The 24,312-nt window shown below is 39.6% G+C and overlaps 2 pseudogenes; both read right to left on the bottom strand.

Annotated features, from left to right (window-relative positions):
* Positions 1 to 11,215: 11,215 nt before the first annotated feature.
* LOC126630084 (disease resistance protein RPV1-like) lies at positions 11,216 to 12,490 on the bottom strand (annotated as a pseudogene).
* An 830-nt stretch (positions 12,491 to 13,320) lies between these two features.
* Positions 13,321 to 13,986, bottom strand: LOC126630083 (disease resistance protein RUN1-like; annotated as a pseudogene).
* Between the last annotated feature and the right edge of the window lie 10,326 nt (positions 13,987 to 24,312).

Genomic DNA, 24,312 nt, shown 5'->3' with positions numbered 1-24,312 from the left:
TGTTTAGAAGCTGTAAAGGTTTGAGAATGGATCATCTAGCAAGGGTTGGCTTCGCATGACGAGGCCTCATAGATGATTCACACCTTCATTTCTCAGACTTGTCTTATCTCACAAATCTTCACTCGGGGTATGTTTCTTTGTGGCAAGGAGACCGTTGTATTGTTCAACCGTATAGTCCTCACCATTTCAACAGGTAGTTTGGTTTCGTCCAACATGTGCCAGGCAAGCTAAAGAAAAACACATAGTTGGAATCCTTGCAAGCTTTGTATATGCATTGGGGTCTTGTACCCGTGCATGCCTTCTATCACCCTGCCAGCTTAGGACGAGTTCAAGAGTAATCCAGTGACCTGTGCCTACATAGGTTGGTGGTCAAAGGTACACCATGAAGACTTGGGGATGGCAAGTGGCACAATTCTTCTCGTTCACATAATGATGCACTGAGAGAGGGTTGTCCTACATGTGCCAGGCAAGCTAAAGGAAAACACATAATTGGAATCCTTGCAAGCTTTGGATATGCATTGGAGCCTTGTACCCGTGCATGCACAAATGCTTCTATAACCCTGTCAGCTAAGGACGAGTTCAAGAGTAATCTAGTGACCTGTGCCTACGTAGGTTGGTGGTCAAAGGTACACCATGAAGACTTGGGGATGGCAAATGGCACAATTCTTCTCGTTCACATAATGACGCGCTGAGAGAGGGTTGTCCTACGGTTCCTACGTAGCTGGCATCTTTTGATTGTGCAAGCGCAGTTCTTTTACAAGATAGACCTGCGGCTTTAGCTCATCAACGCTCGTGCTTGTTTTCTCAACATTTGGATGCTTTTTAAGAGGGGGCAACGAAGTTGACTTACATGAAGATGAACTTGTTTTGCGGCAGCGTCAACAAGTTTTGAACAATCGACCGCTTGAAAGGGCTCAGGATGACAGCGATGTCAATTTTCATCATAAGAAGAAGAAAATGTTTAAGCCTTATCAGTTTGATTTGGTGAACATGAGCATTCACTCATTTACAAAAATTCTATTTGGAAGCAATCTATCCATGGACGAAGAGATTGGTGATTTGCCCGGTGCAGAGCTTGTTCCAAATCCGCCAAGTTGCCCAAGTTTGTCGTGTGTAGGTGAAGGTATGCAAAAACCCGTCATGCGTCCAACATCTTTGCCAGCTAGCTCTGAGATCTCTCTAAGAGGGCCGAAACTTAATGGCATTGAGCAACTTATCCATCGCATCAGCCTTCGTGCGGCCATGGACATCAAGAGCCATATTAAGAAGAGGATTTCAAAGTGCTTATTGGAGGACCGTGCATTGCTCAAGGATGACTGGTCGAAGCTTGTTTCTATGATTAACAACCTTAACATTGATTCCTTACTGTTGAGAGTCAAGATTGCCGAACTTATGGCTATCTCAATTGAGTATTTTTTCTTTGCATGTTGTTTCCTCGAAGAAGTTGAATCCAGAGGTTAAAGTTCAGCAACTTGCGGCAATAGACTTAGCGATTGCCCAAGTTCGGTCTTCATAGCAAGTTGCTTCGGAAGGTTATCAAGCCACATAGACTTCTTTAGCTTCTGTCCAAACGTGTTTAGAAGCGTTAGCGTGGGAACAAGAGCAGTTGGAGGTTAAAGCATCACGACTTCAAGGTGTTCTCTCGGAGCATAAAGCTACACTTTCTCAGGATCAAGAGGATATTTTACACCTAAAGCAAGAGAAAGGTGTAGCCATGAAAGTGCCCACCCTGTCTCCCACCGATGTAGAGACTTTGAAGACTTTGGAAGGCTTGCTTGAAGATCGTCGTCGTAGTTTTAGGGACATATCTTTCAAGTAGTATCTTCTGTTCTTTGTACTTTAAGCCATTTTTTTTTTGTAATTAGGCTTTGGAGCCGACTTCTTCCTTTAAAGAAATAAAGTATTCATATTCTTGAATTTGCTCTTTATACTTCAAAATGTTTGTGTTTTTTGTTGATGATGTGACTATACTTGAAGTTTTGAAGTTTCAAGTTGCCTACGTACCCTCGGTTGAGGAGAGATCAAGTCATGACGTAATTCAAAGGAATGATGGATTTTTTGAGGGTTTTGATGGTGATTTTGATTTTGTTTCGCCGTACACAGTTTATGTTCTTGCGGGCCAAGAGCATTGGGTGTTGCCTTTTAAGCTCGTGCGAACAAGGACCATTGGGTGTCACCTTTTAAGCTTGTGCAAACAAGGAGCATTGTTGCCTGTGTAGTTTAGGCTCGTGCAAGCGAGGGGCTTTGTGCTGTGTTGCAGTTTAGGCTCATGCAGACGAGGATCATTGCTTATTTGGTTTAGGGGTAGTAACACTTCAAGAATCTGCCATTGATGGGGCCAATCTTTAAGTCGTCTTCTGCCATGATTAAGAGGCACAATTTGTGTAAACCTCTTGGATTATGTAAGATCCATCTTATTTTGATGTGAACTTACTTTTTATCTTGTTAGTTGTGATGCTATCCTTCGTAATGCCAAGACAAGATCTCCAGTTTGGAAAGACCTTGGGCGGACTTTCTTGTTGAATGCCTTGGATAGCTGTGCTTGGTAGCATTCCAAGTGTTGTTGATATTCGAGCTTCATTTCGTCGAGTGTTTCCAACTCTTGAAGTCGTAGCTTTGCATTTTCCTCTTCAGTCAAGCCTTCTTGTATAGCCATTCTTAGTAAGGGGATTTGAATTTCGAGTGGCAGAACAACTTCCACACCATATACGAGAGAATATGGCGTAGCTCGGTAGGAGTCATATGTGTCGTTCTATATGCCCAAAGTGCTTCGCTTATTCTTTTGTTCCAGTCTTTCTTTGTTTGGCTGATTACTTTCTTCAAGAGGTTGCACAGTGTTTTGTTGAATGCTTTCGCAAGACCATTGGCCGGAGCATGATACATGGAAGACTTGTGCTGCTTGAATTTGTATTTCTCGCAGAGCTCGTCCATGAGTCGGTTGGAGAACTGTTTTCCATTGTTGGTGATGACGTAGCGAGGCACACCATATCGGTGGATGATATGCTCCTTGATGAAACGGAGGACAGTTTCCTTCTTGACTTCCCTTAGGGGTACGGCTTCAGCCCATTTGGAAAAGTAATACGTTGTGGCTAAGATGTAGGCTTATCTGGCAGATGATTTTGGTGTGATTGGTCTTATAACGTCCAATCCCTATGCATCAAACGGTCATGATGCAGCCGTAATGTGTAATGGCTTAAGCGGTTGATGTATGAAGTTGGCGTGGAATTGGCAGGCTTAGCACATTTTGGCTTATTCCAGGCAATCCTTCATCATGCTTGGCCAATAGTAACCCATTCTCTTGAGCTGGAAGTGTATTTTTGGTCTAGATTGATGCGCTCCACATACGCCTGAGTGAAATAATTCCATGGCTTGATTGATTTTTTCATTACCTAGGCATTTTAGAAGCACTCCTTAAAAAAAGCGTCGGTAGAGTGTTTCTTTTTAGTAAAGGAAGCAAGGTGCTTGTTGACGTATTTCAGAGCGATGTCTAGGATCGTCCGGAAGCTTTCCATGCTCCAAGTAGTCGATTAGCGGCTGTTTCCACTCTTCAGTGTCAACTGGAAGTACTGAGATGACATTTGTGCCATCTAGTAACATTTCAATGATGAGTGGGATCACCCATCTTTTGCAAACTGGTATGTCTGCATCTTCGTCTTCTCCTAGTGCCATACTTGAGGCTAAGTTAGGGAGAGCGTCCACCATTTGATTTTCTTTTCCTGGCACATGTTCTAATGTCATAGCCTTGAACTTTTGTAGCAGTTGAGTTCCTAGCCGGAAGTATGGGACAAAATCATCTTTCCTCACTTCATATTCAATAAATAGTTGATTGATTATGAGCTTGGAGTTGCCATATACTTTTAGCATTGTGATTTCCATGTCAATCGCCATTTTCAGTCCAATGATTAGTGCTTAATACTCAACGACGTTGTTGGAGCATAGCTCGCTTGATCGGAAGGAATAGCGTATTACTTGTCTTTGTGGTGACATGAATACTGCTCATCCCCCCCCCGGCTCCATCCATTCTATGGATTTGTTTGTCAAAGAACATTGTCCATGTTGGGAAGATGTCAATGTAAAACACCTCATCATCAGGAAAGTCATCTGAGACTTTCCAATCGGCTTGGATTAGATGATCGGCAAGAAAGTCTGCTAGCGCTTGTCCCTTGACGACTTTAGCTGGGATGTAGATGATCTCATATTGATTGAGAAGTAACACCCATTTTTCTAGTCGCCCTGTCAAAACTGGTTTGGACATGACATATTTGACTAGGTCGGCTTTAACAACCAAGTGGATGGTGTAAGCATGCATGTAGTGTCTTAGCTTTTGGACGGAAAAGACTAGGGCAAGGCACATCTTCTCGATCAAAGAAGAGTTGAGCTCGGCTCCAGTGAGGGTTCTACTTAGGTAATAGAGTGCTCTTTCCTTTTGGTCTTCATTTTCTTGTGCCAAGAGTGCTCCAACAGAACCTTCTTGTGCAACAATGTATAAGATGAGCGGCTTTCCAAGGTACAGGTGCTCTTAAGGTAGGTGGGCTTGCTATGTACTGTTTTATTCTCTCGAAGCCATTGCGACATGCATCATCCTATATGAATGAAGCGTCATTCTTCATGAGTCGAAAGAAGGGTTAACAACGTCCAGCAAGGTTGAAGATGAATCGTCCGATGAAGGCAAGCCGTCCTTGTAGACTTTTCAACTTGTGTAGATTCCTTGGTTTAGGAATGCTTTGAATGACCTTGATCTTTGACTGGTCCACTTCAATGCCATGGTTCTTGATAATGATGCCGAGGAATTTCCTAGAAGTGATGCCAAATGCACACTTCAACGGTTGATTAGGTTGTAGTGTCATTGTTTGTCGAACACCATTCGTAAATCCTTCAAGTGATCAGATCTCTTCTTGATCTTGACAACTACATCGTATACGTAACATTCTACATTTTTGTGTAACATGTCGTTAAAGATCTTTTGACTTGTGCGTTGATATGTAGCTCCAACATTCTTTAGACCAAAGGGTATTACCTTGTAGTAGTAGATACCTTTTGGAGTGCGGAAGGCTGTTAGTTCATCGTCTTCGGGAGCCATGCAAATTTGATTGTACCCAAATGAGCCGTTCATGAATGGAAGTGCCTCGTGGCCAGTGGTTACGTCCACCATGATTTCAATGATTGGTAAGGGAAAATCGTCCTTCAGGCAAGCATCGTTAAGGTGTCGGAAGTCTACATAAATACATATTTGTCCAAATTTCTTAAGGACAATGACGATGTTGAAGATCCATTTAGGGTATTGCACCTCTCGAATAAAGCCTGCTTCGATTAGGTTGTCAATCTTAACCTTAATTTATGGGATGAGCTCGGATCGGTAGCATCTTTGAGTTTGCTTAATTAGTCATGTTCCTGGCTTGACTGCAAGACGATGCATGACAATGGTAGGGTCAAGGCCGGGCATTTCTTTGTAGGTTTAAGCAAAGATGTCCTTATACTCCAAGAGTAGTTGGTAGTTCTCCTTGATCTCGTTTGTACTTATTAGTTCACTTACGAAGATAGGCTTTGGCTCCTTGCTTGTGCCCAAGTTGAGCTCCTTGAGATCATCAATCATGGCTTGCCCTTCATCCTTGAGTTGTGGTGGCACAGTAGTGACATCTTCGGGGACTTCTTCTTTTTCGTCTTCTTGAATTGTGATATGGAAGACTTCTTGGACCTCCTCTTCAGTGTCGTCCTCTTGGGCTTGTTGGGGTGAACATTGGCCAGTGTGGATGATGGTGTGGCTCTTTACTTTCAGTTGACCTTTTGTGTCAACTCCAAGGTTGCTTGGCATTTCATCCTTGAAGGAATCAAGCTTCAAACGTCATCTTTTTCGACTAGATCATCGAGCTTTTCTTCCTTTGGCGTTGCCTTCCTCTTTCTAGAAGGCTTATTGGTTTATTCAAGTCTTTCCAAGTTCGACCGTCGTGGAGGAGAGCTAGTCGTGTTACTTTGCTTCTTAGGTTTTGACAACCTTTCGAAAACAGAGCTTGGCGTGTTAAGATGTTTGAAGACAGAACTTTGGTCTTGACCACCAATGCGATCAAGTGCAGAAATTCTAGGTTTTGAACGATTTAGCCTATCGAAGACTGACGTTCGAGGGGCGGGTTTAGGCTCATCTTGATCTTTTTCAATGCTTACGCTGATGTGTTAAGCGCTAGCATCTTTTTCTTTTCTTGAAATCTTCACGGGTGTATTTAGTGTGAAGCCAAGTCCAGTTTTGTTGTTGTCAACTCAGTAACCATGCTCCTTCAACTTCTTTTAAGTCTTAGTAAGGTCACGTTTTTTGTCGTTGACGGTGTTTAAAACCTTCTTTCCAAGATTTGAAGAGGAGGTAAAATCGTAGCCTTTGACATGAGTTTATAGGTGTTTGAGTCGAAATCTTTTTCGGTCCTCTTGGTTGGAAGAGGGGTTTTACGAAACCTTGCGGTGGTTTTGAAACTTTAGCGTTGCGTAGCTGTGTCAAAGGTAAAACTGCATTTCTTTTGAGCAGCTTTACATTATCCTTGTGTAACTGTGTGTCAGCTTTGCTTGTTCCAGTTTCAAATGTGGCTTGCCCATTCTTTCTTCTCGACATTGGGATGTATAGGAAGGCAGCGGGTGCGTTTAGTCTTTTTGAGGGCATCACATTCCCTTTGATTGTTATGGGCTTAGCAGGCTCATTGTCGTTTTTTCTTGAAGATGGCATGACTTCCCCTTCTTGCTTCTTGGGCACAACTCACAACTTCCCCTTCTTGCTTCTTGGGCACAACTTGCCACTCCTACTTTTTGGGTGCGGCTTTGCCTGTGGATTTGATTTCCTTTGGAAGAGCTTCGAGTACAATATCTTCATCCATGTAGAACTTAGCATCCGCGAAGTGTGATTCGGCTCCAGTGAATGGCTTGGTGTCACTTTGTATCACATTCACTCATTCTCGGTAAAATTTTAAGCATTGGTGAAGGGTGGATGGCACCACTCCATTCTCATGGATCCAAGGCCTTCCTAAGAGCAAGCTGTAGGAAGTTCTTGCATCAATCATGTGGAATAGCGTGTTTGACTTAAGTTCGCCAACGGTCATTTCGACTTGGATCATGCATATTGCTCTATGCCCTTATTGGTTGAAACCTTGGATTAAGAGGCAGCTTAGGGATAGTTCATCTACCTTGATGCCGATTATGGTCATTATTGAATTTGGCATGATGTTTATGGCTGAATCACCATCCACAAGCATTCGGTTGATTTTGTTCTCTCTCACGTACCCAGAGATGAAGGGATGATGGTTATGAGGCTTTGACCGTAGCAGCAAGTTTTCATCAATGAAATTGATTGTGTCATGGATGGCACATCATGTAGGATATTCATGTGGCCAGAGCTTCAAGTCGTCGTCCTTGCTTTCTTGCACCTCGTGGTCGTCGGGACTCGTCAAGACCACTGCTAGTGTTTTTTGCATCTCCTTGATGCTAAAGTGTGCCTGCAGGCCTTTTTTGGGCGTGGAAGTCTCATTTTCCTTGACGGCAATAACTTTGTTTTTTAAAGGCTCTTTTATATCTATTTCAACCATGTGACAGGCAACAGTAAGAAGTACTCGTGCAAGGAGACAAGAATGCGTGGTTCTTGCTTCATAGGTTCCTTAGCGTATGTTGGCTTGGCATCTCTTATGCTAATTTTGGGCTTCCTATTGTTACGTGGTGGTGCTTTTTCCCTTGTTCCACCTTTAGTCGTACGACTTGTAGTCTTGGCTTCCTTGTCTTTTTGTAGATCACTAGTGTCCATCCTTCTTCATCGTCGGTAGGTGCATTTTGGTCGTTTGCCCTTAGCGATGGTTGTGCAGAAGGTGCCATGTAGCTTGACCATAGATGAGAGTGGTTAGGCGTCACTTGAAGAGGCATGAGATCGAATGATCTAAACATGATAGTAGTAGTATGTGTTACGACCGTGTCTTCAAGGTCAAGCTTGATTTGCCCTTGTTGTGCTAGCTTCATGATAAGCTCTTTTAAGACGAAGCATTTTCTAATAGGATGGCTCACAATATGATGGTACTTGCAATACCTAAGATCATTAACACGATCACCTTCTTTTCCAACAAGTCGTCTAACATTGCAGCCACGTTAGAGTCAGGAAAAGGGTACGTCTTCTGCTTCAACTCCTCAAGGTGTTTTTGTATCAATCTTGGGTGCGAAAAGGCTTACATTTCTTTTATCTCATTCACTTTGTTCTTGGATGAGATCTTGACGGGTGTAGATGAGGTCGTGATGGGGGTAGTATTGACTGTAAAAGCTTTATTAGCCGGTTTCTTCCCAATCTTGTCTACCATTGGGGCGAATACCTTATCCTTCTTAAAGTCGATGATCGACTCATTCTTCCCATGATTGGCGATACTCAGCTCCATGTCTTGGGAACGAGTTGCCAACTTCTCAAATGTTCTTGGTTTTATGCCTTGGAGGATGTAATGTAACCTCTGGTGGAATCCAAACTCAATGAGCGCCATCTATTGCTGTAGTTGATGACAGGTTCATCCTTCCACTACTTTCTACTCGTCAGCTCCAACATGCTTACGGTCTAGTGAGTGCTGTAAAAGCGGTTGAGAAATTCCTTTTCAAGATGATCTTAGCTATTGATGGACTTGGGCTTGAGGTCGGTGTACCAGTCAAAGGCATTACTTTTCAGCGAGCGCACGAATTGCTTGACGAGGTAGTCTCCCTCTGTCCCAGCATTGTTGCAGGTTTCAATGAAATGGGCAATATGTTGTTTAGGATTGCCATTTCTATCGAATTGCATGAATTTTGGTAGCTGATAACCCCTTGGCATCCTTAAGGTGTCAATCTTCTTGGAGTATGGCTTTGAGTACAACATGGAGTTATGCGAGCTTCTTTCGTACTGTGCCTCGATCATGCTAGTGATAATCTTCTGCAGCTGCTGGATCGATAGAGATCCCATAAGCATCGTTGTTTGGATCGGCTTCTCCTCAACTTTTTCCATCAGAGGCTCTTTATCCTCGTCGGTTTCTTTCTTTTGTAGATCAACCTTTGGGTCACGGTCAGCTTTTTTGTCATGCTGCGCCTTCAGTCAATTGGCGAGTGCGACAATTTGCAAGTTCTTTTCTTTCACGGTCCTCGTTAGCCTTGCAATTACTTCATTCATTTGAGCCAACTACTCCTCGATGGAAGTCACACCAATAGTCATGACATGCATGGCTACAGGATACGAGCTACTGCTTGAGTCGGCATTAAAAGTCAACGACTCAGAGTACCTCCTTAAGCTTTCTACCCTTAACGCTCTTAGCAAGGCCAGGGTGATCATTGGTTCGTGCCTCTTGTGATCTTGCTCATTCGACAAAGTTGATGTAGGGGTGGAAGGCACAGCAGAGAGAGCTTTTGCCTTGCTTCGGGTTGTGACACCCAAAATGCCATCACTTGCGGCAGTGATGTTCTTTTTTTTGCATTGGTTGTGGAAACAGCTTGATCATTTCTTGATGGCATTTATGCTTTTTGTGGATTTGAAGATAGAAATGAGGCAGAGATGTCCCACTGGGTGTGCCAAATTTGTAAACACGAAAATTCTATATCGAATGAAACGAGAACACAAGTACAAAGTAGATTTGTATTTATTTGAATTTGTAGATTACAATCTCTATTTACAATTTCCCTTTAATTCAGTCTTCAAATTTGATGTAGATGGTAGGTTGTTGATCCAAGGGTCGCGATGACTTGATCTCGGACGAACAGTTGAACGATTGCTTCAAGTTTTGAGCTTGAAACAATGTGTGGATGGTCTTTACCTCAGGTTTAAGGCTACGGCAAAGGTAGTGTTGATGTAGGATTTCGTTGATTCAAGGGTATCGTTGTTACAAGTTTTGAGCTTGCAACAAAGTCTTGAAGGAATTGGCACGAGTGATTGTTGATTATTCTAAGGAGTGCTTTGGCTGTGGTCGAAAGAAAGCTTCGACTTTGGTTGTGCGCTCTTCGAATAAAGTTTTGGCATCGCGATGACTTGATCTCGGACGAACAGTTGAACGATTGCTTCAAGTTTTGAGCTTGAAACAATGTGTGGATGGTCTTTACCTCAGGTTTAAGGCTACGGCAAAGGTAGTGTTGATGTAGGATTTCGTTGATTCAAGGGTATCGTTGTTACAAGTTTTGAGCTTGCAACAAAGTCTTGAAGGAATTGGCACGAGTGCTTGTTGATTATTCTAGGGAGTGCTTTGGCTGTGGTCGAAAGAAAGCTTCGACTTTGGTTGTGCGCTCTTCGAATAAAGTTTTGGCAGCGTATTAGTCTTCAAAGGTTTGACAGAGGTTCTCATTTTGTGAGAATTTCGGCCTTGAATGTAGAATTTGTCGACCTTATGCTTGTCTTGAGACCTTGTATTTATAGACTTCTCAAAGCTTGCCTTTGGATGGATTTGGCTTTGATTTGTGTCTTGATTCGTCTATGAGAGAATTTAGGCATGTTTTATGTCTTAATTTTAGCCACTTTTCCTTATATTGGCCGAAATTTATAGGCCTTGTTGCCTATTTTGTGAGCAATATTCAATTATTGCTTGTTTTGTGTGTATACTTTAGCTTTCTTTCTGATTTTGAGGGATTTTGGACCCCTTGCCAATTTTAAGGGCTACTTTCTCCCTTGGCTGAATTTTGGGAATGCTTTTGAGCTTCCTTTGCTTGATTTGTGCCTCATGTCATTGATGACTTGTCCATTTATGATGAGTCATATGCCACGCGGAGTTTTATGATGCATTATTTGTATGCAACGAAATTTACATGTCCACACCAAGTAAAAGAATTAGCTCAAATTGAGGAATCCTACCATCCAGCGAACCATATTTGGAGAACAATGAGAGAGGGCACACTTCACGGAACAAAGTACTTCTTGAAAGAAACACGACATGGGAAAAGTAAATCTCAACACGACGTAGTAAGGGTGAAACTTGATAACTCTCTGAGCCTCACTACATGGTTCATGGCTGCTACCCTTCTTGACACGCTTTACACGCACCCCAGACGGAATGGCATGCCGGTAGGCCTAAAGGAAATATGTGAACGAGTCGTGGAAATTAATTTGGACGTGAACAGCCTTGAAATAACCCACTTTACTCAAAGACCCACCTTGACGAAACAACGGCGGCACACCATCATCACTTTTGTGGCTTAAAGAAGACATGCATCGAAGAATTCTACAAAGACGCAAGGAAGAATTGTTAGATGATTGCACAAAAAAAAATTACATGAAACAGTGCACCAGGACGTAACCCAGCTGGCTGCCCCACAAACCAACCCAACACGCTAGGCGGCGCAGCACACCAGAAGGCCCAGTGCACCATCCTAAAAGTTTGATCATTTCCACATCAACTCTATCAATAGGCTTTATCTTGTAAAAGTACTCCCACTCTACTACATTGTAGCTGTCCCACACAAAAGTCAGACCTTGGAGCCCAAAGGATTGATATGTATTTTTTTTTAATGATATGCATCCACTTATATCTTCATCTTTGTGTACTTCCGGCAACCCCACAAGCGATTCGAGCCTATTACAATCCCAGAAAGATAGATGATCGAGCCTTCTCAAACCTTTGATGAAAACTGGCAGATTGCAAATTGGATTCTCATCTAAATGTAGTCTTCACAAGTAGGATAGATTACTTAAATTTGTAGGAAAGACATCATCAGAAAGATTGCACCCTTTCAGACTTAACTCTACTAAAGAGCATGGAAAAGAACTCAAGATAGTTGAACTTTTTTGGCCACAATTCACTTATTGGAATTCCATCTGTCTCAAGAACTTTCAGAGACTCCATCTTCTTCATCATCTCCACTAGAAAGTCATAAAGATTTGAGCAACCAGATAAAATAAGTGTTTCAAGTGATTGAAGCATGCACATGTTCTTCGGAAGCATCCTAAGATTCTTGCAGTCCTTCATATTCAAATACACGAGTCTCTCTAGGTTTCCAATGGATTCATGAACATTCTTCATGCTTTTGCAATCTACAAGAATCAGTTCCTCTAGATTGAGAAAAAGTGAGAAGTCAATGGTTTCACTAAGGCCATGAGAATGGTTGACGTCAAGGATCTTCAAAGATGGAAGAAACTGGAACAAATAAAAATAAACAAACAAAAAAATAACTAGGAGTTGATTCGAACATATGAAATTAATTAAAGAATTAAAACCTAAAGAAAGAAGGAAAAGAAATTGAAAAGCGTAGAGTAACATATGTTTGCTCTTTTGCAGAGTTGTCTCAAGTTGCTATATTGCATTTCAAGAACTACCAATTTCTCCAAAGAAAAATCAACAGGACTTGAATCCAAAGGAAATTCGAGCCAGCACAACCATCTTAACCTTGTTAGAAGTTCTGCATAGCATCCGTCCAGTCGTACATGTCTAAGACAGAGCAGTTTCAGTTTGTGCATCCTTGCAAATGAATTGGTTTCCAAGACATTCTTGTTTGAGTTTATGGGACTATTTTTAAGCAATTCATGCATGTCTAGTGATGAGTCCATATTATACAATATATTTTACCCTGTTCTTAGTATTAATTTATTAGTTATTTTGGTAGAATTTTGATACTTTGTTAGGGCGACGCCTTAAGCCTTCGCATGAATATCTAGTTTTTATTTAATTGCTTATGATATTATGCATGCATGCTTTGAATTATTAATCACTGTGCTTAAACTGTCTCTGTATCTTAATGCTTAGCTACCCTTAGGATGTTTAGATAGGTAATCGAATGCGATTCAATCGGAATACCACCGGGGAATTGAGTATTGCTTCTTGTGATTGATAGTTGTAATTTCACCTAGGATGAATACCATGTCTTAGGGGTTGCATAGTTTTTTAAAGGGTTTTCACAAAGCGTAATGAGTCATGCATGTTTATATTTGATCTGAATACCACAGACGGATTGCATGTTTGATATACGTTCTAGTTTGAATACCACGAGTATAATATGCATTAGGAAAAGTTGCATGTATAATTCATAAGTAATTGGTAAATCTACATAGGATTGTTAAGGGGACGGCGGAACCCTAGGCTTTTACAATTTGGTTTTCAAAACGTTTTCTTTTGTTTTCTTTACTTTGCTAATTTCTTTAATCATTTTAATTAAATTCGTTTTTATTATTTTTAAATTCAAAATTAACCTTTTGCAATCTTTGTTTTCAAATAATTAGCTAAGAATTAGTTTAAATACATATTATTCATTCAATCCCTGTGGAGAACGACATTGCTTGAGCTGTCATCTTGTAAAGAGTCATACCTTATTCTCAATATATTCATGATTTCACCATTTGGAATAATTTCTAACTTCTCCAATGTACTTTTCCATACATGTTTAGGTTCCCCCGAAGAGAGAAGAACCCAAAACTTTGAGAGCTAATGGAAGTCTTCAGCTGTGTTGTGCGACTTCTTCAGAATATCTCTCATAACCTTCAAGGGGATGATCCTGACCAAAAGCATGTCGGCTTAAGAGCTCCAATCATTCATCGAAACTCAAGGGTCCAGCTTCATGCACCGTAATACCTTCATGTGTCTTTAGCAACCTTTTACGCCTAGTTGTTATGATTATTTTACTCTCAGGATAAAACTGATCTTTCATCCTCAGTACAACATCTAATTGGTCCATACGGTCCACATCATCAAGAAGAAGAAGAACTCTTCTAAAGCTTCTGGCTCTTCCAATCTTAATTATTCCCTTACTAACATTGTGTATTTTCTCGTTTTTCCCATTTAAAATATCATAAAGAATTTGCTTTTGTATTTGAACTAACCCTTCTGGTTGACTTGCAGTTTCTCTAATACTTTCAACATAGCTTCTTCCTTCAAAACTTTCAAAGTTTGAATTGTAAACACATTTCACAATGGTTGTCTTCCCTATTTCAGGCAGCCCATAAACAAGAAGTATACCTGTTTGGGCTAGATCTGTCCCTTGCACAACTTCCCGAGGTTTTGCTTGTCGGGCAAGGTTTGTTGCTTGGTGTGCTGTAATATGAGTTTGCATCCATTTAGTGAATTTTCAAAGTTTTAACGTAGTTGACCGTTGACTTTTTACAAAATTTACCAGGGACCCTTCTTAGCGTATTTTGACGCACTGATCTTGAATTTGTTGTTAGTTTCTCCAAATTCAAACGTTTTAATTGAGTTTTACTAATGTACCTCTATTATGCTTAGGTACGATTAGCATTGGCGATCCGTATTTACTTGACTTCACAAGTATCTGTGAGTGTGTCTTTTCTTTCATAAAGTATATATATATTATTTGAGTTGCCATACATATATTAATAATGTATTTTCTACATAATGGCATAATTAAATTGACTTTATAAGAATTGTCGAAATGGTGAAATTATGAATATTATTCTGAATCCTGCAGAATGCACAGGTATGCAACTAATATGAGATGTTTTAATTACACTTACGGCCATGAATAGTGTTATGGTTGACTAGAATTATCAATTTACCGTTATATGATCATAATTATATTATCTGCTCATTGTGTGCTACACTGGTGTTTATACTTGCCTAGGTCAGGGCTAGGCTTCACGTGTATGTTCACATTGCACCGGACGCTCACTTTGGATCCATTGTAGGTGCCAATTCTATCCTAGATTGCTAAAGGCAATTAGGAATCGTAGGTGATGCGTATAACGCTAGTCTTCACGTGATTGTAGTACTAGAGCATAAATGATTGTTATACCCAGTCATGTTCATGTTAGAATATCTATGCATGAACTCGTGTATCAGCATATGTCGATGAGCACTCGATTTGATATTTGATTATGTGACTTGTGATTCCCGAATTATTATGTGTTTAGTTAGGAGATGTTGTGAAATGTTGTTTGCTCGAGATATAATGGTTTACGGTAAGTATTTCCATATATACGTGGTATGCTATTTTGGCAACTATACTTGTTTTATAGTAAGGGATTATACGTTTTCGAAAAGGCTTTTACAAAGCTTTATTTTTAGGCCTACTCACCCTTGTTTTTCAGCCATCCAGATTTTAGTGACTAAGCTTTCATGTCGACAAGGATTCTTATCAAACTTTGGTATAGGTGATTACCTTCGATAGTATAATTCTTATCCTACCTTTACTGTACTTTACTTACGTGTGAATTAGGTTAATTCCTGCTCACTAGCACACTTTTCCATTTAGGCACTTTTAGGTTTAAATTTACTAGCATTTTCCACATCACTACATTTTATGGCTTCGTCACCCTCCTAGTGTCAGCCAGCATAGCTCGATTCAAAGTTCAGGTTGACTTTCCAGGTCGAGGTGTGTCAACCAAATAATTCTAAAAAAGAATCAATAGACAAAAACAAATGAATTAGTGCAAAAGAAGAAAATGAGAGTATGAGAATCACTACCTAATGAAATTGAAATTTTAACCAAAATCATTTAACATTAAATTGAATTGTTATTTAGTTTTATTGGTTGTTTGTTTTAGACGTATAACAACATTGATCAAAGCAGGTGCGTTGTATTGACTATTTGATGCCTATTAATAAGGTATTTTTATTTTTTTATGTATATTTTTATTTGTATATTTGTGTAATTTGTAGAATTTATTTTAATAGGTAAATTGCATATAGTATTTGTTCTATTGATAAGGTTTTTTTTTTTTTTTTTTTTTTTTTCAGTAAGTTAAATGTTAGATTAGCTAAGAGCAACTCCACCGTGGTGGATTGCTCGGGGGACAGGCCAGAGAAAAGGGCCCGAGGCCCTGTGGATTCGCTCTAGTGTGAAGGACCCCGAGTGGAGGTGAAGGCCCGAGCTCCAGGCCTGTGAAGAATTGCCAGCCCGTGAACCCGAGTGGATGTGATGTTAGGGCTGATGTCAGCCCTGCAACAAGCCCTTTTTTTATTTTTTTCTGTCAGGCGCGTGCACCCCACTCGCGCGTGGGGGCACGTCGCCCGACATCTTTTCAGAAAAATCATCCTACTTTTCAGTCTGAAATGTTACCATTGGGAAGCCACGTGGCTTCCCACGGTCCGTTTGATCTCAACGGTAAAAAAAATAAAAAAATCTTATTTAATATCAACCGTTCGATCTGTGATCAACGGTCGATATTAATATTCTTTATGAATAAATAAATAAATAAGGAAAAATAGTTTTAAAATTAAGAAAAGTTACCGTTGTAACATGTGGCACAATCTGGAGTGTTAGAATTCAATTTTTTTTAAATCCAACGGCAGAGATTAATTATTTGAATAAAAAAATTAAAAGAATTGTAAAAAATCCGAAAAAATATCTGAAAAAAAAAAAATGTTTTTACTTTTCTATAAATACCTTCTCATTATCATCTACCTTACACCACAATTTCATATTTTCTCAACTACTTTCAATCAAATTCTTATCTTTCTCTCAAAGTTTCAATCCAATTCTTTTCAACAAAATGACTACTGCTGCAGGTACGAATTGGTCGCTTCTTGAAGATGTGGCGTTGTGTACTAGCTGGGTTGAAGTTACTCATAGTTTGCTTACGGGCAATGAGATGCAGTTGCGAGAAATGTGGAGTCTTATTCATACCAATTATCTTGAGAAAATGGGTGGGACAAGAACCAAAGAATCGATGTCCAATCGTTGGAAATTACTTAGCCAATCATTTAGTACATGGAGAGACGCCTTGGCACAAGCTAGTACTAATCTTCAAAGTGGGGAAAATTACACGGATCAGGTAACAATATATTATTTATTTGTTTGTACTATACCCAAATTTACATTATAATTATTTGTTTGTATTATTTTTTTTGTTAACTACTTTCATTATAATTATTTGTTTGTATTATTTATTTGTTAACTACTTTCATTATAATTATTTGTTTGTATTATTTATTTGTTACCTACTTTCATTATAACTATTTGTTTGTATTATTTATTTGTTACTTACTTTCATTATAATTATTTGTTTTTTATTATTTATTTGTTAACTACTTTCATTATAATTATTTGTTTGTATTATTTATTTGTTACCTACTTTCATTATAACTATTTGTTTGTATTATTTATTTGTTACCTACTTTCATTATAATTATTTCTTCTCCCGCATTGTGTAGCAACTTCAAGCACAAGCTTGGTATGGTGCCAAAACCAAAAGCAAAAATAAATCATTCAACCGGTGGGAATGTTGGAATATTGTCAAAGATTGTCCTAAATTCAGAGTTGTGCCTGTCGGTCCAGAAGTTTTCATGAACAGCACCCCTCTACACTTTACACCCGATCATGGCTTGCATGTTCATGAAGATGATGCAGAAGAAATGCCCGAAACGCCCCTCCCTGAACAAGCGTTGGGTTCAACCCGTTATCCAATTAAGCCTGAAGGTAAGAAGGCTTCAAAGAGAAAAGGGAGTGCTTCCAAGAATGATTATGCAAAATACATGGAAGAACTTGCTCGCCAAGGTGAATTGACTTTGGCGCGGGAAATGGCGAAATTTGAGGCTGATAAGGCTAGAGAGGAGGCAAAAGCTGCAGCTATTGAGAGAGAATTTCAAGCTAATTAGAGAGAAAGAGAGCTACTTAGGCAAGAAAGGGAACATGTTAGAGAAGAAAAAATGGCTCAACGAGATCGTGAAATTATGAACACGCCTTTAGAAGGCAAGTCTCCAAATTCTAAATATTTTTGGAAGTCGGAGAGAGCGGACGTGGTGCGAAGGAGGCGTGCAAGAGAAGCGAGAGCAAGAGAAGATGGTCCTAGCATGACAAGAGAAGATCATCCTAGCACCACAAATTGGTTAAGTGATGATGAATAGAGTAGTTTTTGTAATCGGAACCCAAAATTTTCCAATCACTTTGGGTTGTAATTTATTATTTATTGAATATAGTACTTTATGTTGTTTCCAATTTATTGAATTTAGTACTTTATTTAAAGTGAGAGTAAATTTATTTAATTTGGTAAGTTATTTATACTTAAGAGAATATTTATTCAAATGACAAAAACACACCAAATAAAATTACATAAACATACCAAATAATAAAAAACTCACTAAAAATGAACTAAAAAAAACACACCAAATAAAACCAAACACACTAAATGAACTTAATTATCTTCAACTTGTTTCAATGCCCACTGGTGCTCTATCAAGTCATTTAGTCAGGCATTGTGCATATATGGCCTTTGAAGTGCAGCATATCGTTGAATGACCAATTCATTGTAATGTCCATCCCTTTCTAATGGCTCATGTTGCACGGATTCTTCGGTGGCGTCATGAGCATAATATATACGTGTTCTTGAATTGTTCATCGTGTTTGGCTAATATTCATCAATGGCATCATAATCGTACTCATCTTCCACAATCATGTTGTGAAGAATGATGCACGTCATCATGATGGATCGAAGCGACTCTACATCAAACATTCTGGCAGCAACCCTGACAATCGCCCATCGAACTTGTAGAATACCAAAACAATGCTCCACATCCTTCCTGCACCCTTCTTGACAGCTCGCAAAGTGTTTTTCCTTTGCACTTCGTAGACGTGGCACTGTTTTGACAAACGATGCCCACCTTAGGTAAATGTCGTCTGCTAGGTAGTATGGCTCGTCGTACATACGTCCGTTGACCTAGTTCGTGACTTTTGGTGCCTTTCCTTGCAGGACATCGTTGAAGACTAGGGATTGGGCGAGGACGTTAAGGTCATTTTGAGCTCCCGGAACCCCAAAAAAGGCGTGCCAAATCCATGTATCAAAAGATGCCATCGCCTCCAAAATGATACTTTTTGATCATTTTCTGTCCCCATAAGCGCCTTGCCATGCACTTGGACAGTTTTTCCAAGTCCAATGCATACAGTCAATGCTTCCAATCACCCTAGAAAACCTCACATCTTGCCCTTCTTCAGAAGCCTTTCCAAGTCCATATTAATAGGTGTCTAGAGGTACTTTGTGGTGTAGATAGATTCGATTGCCGAGCAAAACCTCATCAGGGACTCAAGAATGGTTGATTTTCTCATCCTCGCTATCTCGTCCACTTGGTTTGCAGATGCTCCATATGCAAGCATCCGCAAGGCAGCATTAATTTTTTGCTCAGGTAGGAGACCCATAGCACCAAAAGCATCCGGCTTTTGCTCAAAGAGAATCATGGTTGCAAACAGCGCCCATGATTTTGTTGAACAAATGACGTTCCATTCTAAAACGACGTCTAAAGTACGTATCAGGAAATGCACTGTTACAGACAAAATAATCGTCCAAGAGATACTCACCTCGTCGTTGCCTGTCTCTATCAATGTTTACAGCACGGCTGGGCCTGCAGATCTGAGCCACAACTTGGATGACTCGACGAGAATATGAGGCTCTTGCCATTCTTGATTCGTCGTCTCTCCGTCTACGCTCCTCATCCTCTTCCTTCTCATTTTGGGCCGCTTGGTGTTTGAAAATTCCTTCTGATTGGTTAAACAATTCTTCCTCTTACTGATCGATTTTCGACATCATCCTTGAGGAAGAAGAAGACATTGTAAAAAGGAAGCAAAAACTATGAATAATGATAGAGATTTAGGTGAATAAGGAAGCAGAAACTATGAATAATGATAAAGATCTTGAAAAAATTGGTGTGAGATTTGTGAGGATGGATGGTGGATTATATGGAGGATTCAGAAACGATTAGGTTATAGATAATGCCACGTGGCATGCCGTCATTCGTTAAAAATCTGATGGAAATCTATCCTCAAAGATTGTAAACAGATTATGACACGTGGCGCGATGTGATTGGTTAATAATCTTATCGGAAATCCATCACCAATAATTGTATTTTCGGATAATGACACGTGGCGCAACGAGAACGATTAAATATCTTATCGGAAATCCATCACCAATAATTGTTTTTTTTTCGGATTATGACACGTGACGCAACGATAACGAAAAAAAATCTTATCCAAAATTACAAATAAAATTATTTCGTATTATTTTATAACTTTTCGGATTATGACACGTGGCGCAACGAGAACGATTAAAAATCTTATCCGAAATTAAAATAAAATTATTTTGTATTATTTTATAAATAAAAAAAATACTAATATTTTATTGCCTATTGCCAAGGGGAGGGCTCCCACACTGGAGATGCAAAAGGCAGTTACTGTTCACTGGGTGGATTGAATAGTAGATTGCCTAGGGGGAGGGCTCCCACGCTGGAACTGCTCTAAGGGTTCCAACTCACGTTGTCGTGTAAGGGTAAAACACTTTTTCACCACTATAATAAAGGACCACTTGCATAAGATATCTTTTGATTCAAAGTATAAGAGTAAAAGAATGCATAAAATTAGGAAATTATTTTGTTCTCCTTATTTACTAAAGGGAAAAATATACATAAAATAAGAAATGAAACATTTAATTTAAATTAAAAGTCATCGAGTTGCTGACATGGATATGTGGTTTTTTTTTCTTTCAACATTTTGTATAGTTGACTGAGTCCTCTAAAAAAAAAATTCAAAGTTACCAAGAGCATTTCCAAGAGATACTATAAAATAACTAAAATTCTATTTTAGATCGATTTGACAAGTCAACCTATTTTTCATTGGTTCAGAGGGATTACATTTTAGACCACTTGGTAAAATTACCTATTCTTGAATTTATCGGATTTTCTGGCATTTCGATAAGCATCTTTTCTGACTATGACTCCATCTTCACTCCCTTGTGCTGGAAATACATTCTAGTCAACTTTGGATACGTGTCTACTCTACTGCAGTTCGTATTATTTCGGAGATAGATAGACTGTTCAGAAGAATTGCTTGGGTATTGAAATCTAGTTGTGATCATTAATTCTTCAATCACCTGTCAAATACTTCGTTGGATGGATCGCTACCGTTGGTGATTGAATATTCCGGAAGTTGTTTTTGTAGTGTGATGGTAGGCAATCAATCTAGATATCTTGAACTTCAAATTTGATGACCTTGTTTTGACTCTCAAATTCTTAAGCGTTCTTTAGCCTTCTAGACATGGGTTCTCGCTCAATCAGTGAGGAATTCACAATAGGTCGACTCGGAGGATACGTGCGCCAGTTTCATATCGATACTAGCAGGAACCATTGGAGTATAATCTTCTTGCGAGTTTACCAAGCTTACTAAGAAAAATACCAAGCGACTTAAGGATTGAACAATATTTCAGCATGGTGTTGGTGAATGTATGAACGTAGGTTATGAGTTTGGCAATTGTGGTGTTAATTTTTAGGTGTGGCTTGAAACTGCAACTGTCATTTGAAGAATGTGGTCAGAGATATAGTTTCTCTAATTCAAGTTTTCAGATCTTATACCATCAATTTGGAAAGCGATCATCGTGGTTAGTCTCGAAATAAATGTTTTAAGATAAGTGTTCGTCCAGGTGCATGTTCACTACTTTACTTCAGGACTTAATGGTTCGGGCTTACATGGACATCGAAACACCTCTAGTAACTAGATTAGTGCGCTCTGGATAGTACAGCATCACGATCGAGACATGAATTGGACGATCTAGGCATATTCACACATGAGGAGCGAGACTATATTTTGGCATTCTCGGGAACTTCTCACTAGCTTATTGAGACAACAATTAATTATCGGCATTACAAGCTGCAGATTGTAATATCGATGGTTTAATTGTTGGGTTTGCTAAGCTAGTGAGTAAGCCAGCTCATTTACGGCAACAGTTATTAGTTAGTGAAGGTTTGAACTCGACTCGTGACACACACGCTCATATTCGAAATTCGGGACACGACAAATGTTTGGCGAGGTCCATTTTTATTTTGGGTTTTGATTTTTCATACAAATATTTTCTTACTACATTATTTTATTTATATGGGTAATTCTTCCATTACAAAATTTGGGTGAGTTATTTCCACTCTTGGTTTTAAACTCAATACAAGTATTTGAATCGTATATTTTCCTTATGTTGTTACGTAATAATTGGTGTTTTCAACCTTACAGTTTATACGGGTATTATACTACTATATTATCGAGGAAGGAAGAAGGTATGAGTTTGGAGGCACGAAAGAGGAATAATTGCAATCCGATCGCGACGAAATGGCATTCTCTTTTATGCAGCCGCTCTAACTAGATTTCTTCCTTGAGTATGTATTTATATACATATTTTCTTCCTATTCTCGAGTATTTTACATTTAGTAAGTTATTTTAAATTTTGGGGACGAAATTTCCTTAAGAGGGGTGGATTGTAATAACCCGTCCCCAAAAATTACAGTCTTTATAAATTTTTAGATGTGAATTTACGGAAATGCCCTTCAAGGCAAAGACGTTGACTTTTGTGGACCGTCTTGTCATGTCATGTAAGGTTTGTTTTCTTGGCGTATTCTCGTAGTACTCATCGTTACAAACACGTAGGCGTAAACAGAATGTGATTTGGAGTTATAATGAAGGAGATATTAGAGAATGAAGTTGAAGGAAAAATTGTAAATTCATTATTTTCTGGAATGCTCCAGATTTTTGAAGTAAAGTCTGGAAAGCCACGTATGTGGCCCAAATTAAAGGGAAAAATAAGGGGCGGTGGTGATCAAAGATAAAGGAGAGAAAGGAGGGAGGAACCAGATCAATTAGGAAAGGGAGAAAAGGAAAGAACCAATGGGAAATGAGAAAAAGGAGGGAAAAGGAGAGGGTTAAGGGGGTAGCAGATTGGACCCCTGACCCGTTTCGAAACCATGACCCGGTTCCTGGCGCCATTTTCCGACAAGATTTCGTTGGGTTTTGGGGCGTTTTGTAGCTCTCCACCACCATAAATCAACCCAGAGATCTTTTATCTTTGTTTCTCCATCGAATCTGAGATGTTTTGAGCTTTGTTTCACAACGAACCGAAGTCATTGGCTTCGAGGGCACCTGACAGCAATCCACCCATTTTTGAAATGATTATCTTTAATCACCACTATCTCTGGAGGTCAAGAACAAAGCCCAAACAATGGTGGAGGCGTTGGAGCAAGTATGGAGGTCGATTCGAAGCTCACTCTTTATTAGGTTTCTGGCGGATCGAGGGGAATTTGAGGTGTTTCTCGGCCGAATTGGCCTTAGTCACAGGGATGAAAGTTGTTCCTCTCACTAAGATCTTCATTTTTGTAAAGTTTGAGAATGTTTGGAAATAGTTAAATTTTTCGGCGAATCAAGGCGGCCTACCGTCACCTGCGACGGCATGTGCGGCGACCCATGGCCAGTGGGCCACCAATGCTATTCTACGCTAAATTGATATCTTGATTTCAGATTTGATATCCGTATGACGTGATTTGATTATTGTGAACCCAGTTTGATTAAGGTACACCACTTGATTATTATATGAATCGATGATCCAACCGTTGGATCGTTACCAAAATTTAATACATTGTAGAACATAATATTTGAGGATAGTTGGAACTTACAAATCTGGAATCTGACGTGCGGATCTTCCCAAATTGGATTTGTAAGTTCATAAAATAAAACATTAATCGCCACTTGAATTTGCATTTGGCAGAGATCCAACCGTTGGATCATAATGAAATTTTAGTATGATGTTTTAGAAACATAATGTGGTTCTTTGGAAGTTACTGATCGAAAATCTGAGTTACGAATCTTCTGGATCGAGTTACGTAGGGTTGTGGACCCTACCGACGATTGACTTTTGATCAATGGGCCCCAAATGATTCTAGAACGCCCTTAGGGATGTTTTTTACGTAAGTTACATGTTCTATCGATAAGGATTCTGATATGTGGTTTGATAATTGTTCTAGGAGCCGATTGTTTGTGATACATCGATGTTTGTGCTAGGGAGTTGTAGTGCGGACTCCAGGTGAGTGGGCTTCTGTTTTCTAAATATATAAATATATGCTTTACGATTTCCAGAAACTATTTTTAAATGAATTTACGATTCAAATGCCATGTCAAGGATGGATTATATTTTATTATTTGCATTAGAATAGTTTTGTATACTATTGAATGATGTTGCGGAGACCCAAGTAAGTTTCAGGTGAGTACATTATGATAATGGTGGTTGCATTGTGTATGGTTATACGTAGATGCATTTAGAGCTCATTATCCTACACCCCGATGTTAGTGCTCCCGCCCGTGGCCAGGGTACAGTCCTTCACGTGATGTTCACCTCCCACACCGCATGCTCACCTTGGATCATAGGTGGTTCCGACTCGTAGGTGACCCGCGATTTATCGCACAGCCTTCACGTGATCGTAGCACTTTAGCGTACTTATTTACACCCAGCCCTGTCGTACAAACCACAATATGTGGTTCCGACTCGTGTGCAGGAATTGGTTTATGAGCTATAGGTTCAGCCGTACAAGTCACATTAGGTGGCTCCAGCTGACATATCATTTTATATTGATTCACAGCACCTGGCTTACATATTATTTACTAAGATACTTGACATGGTACATACTCTGG

Source organism: Malus sylvestris, chromosome 7, assembly GCF_916048215.2.
Source record: "Malus sylvestris chromosome 7, drMalSylv7.2, whole genome shotgun sequence".
NCBI classification, from domain to species: domain Eukaryota; kingdom Viridiplantae; phylum Streptophyta; class Magnoliopsida; order Rosales; family Rosaceae; genus Malus; species Malus sylvestris.
The sequence above is the reverse complement of the archived record's forward strand: the minus strand, read 5'-3'. Positions and strand labels throughout refer to the sequence as shown.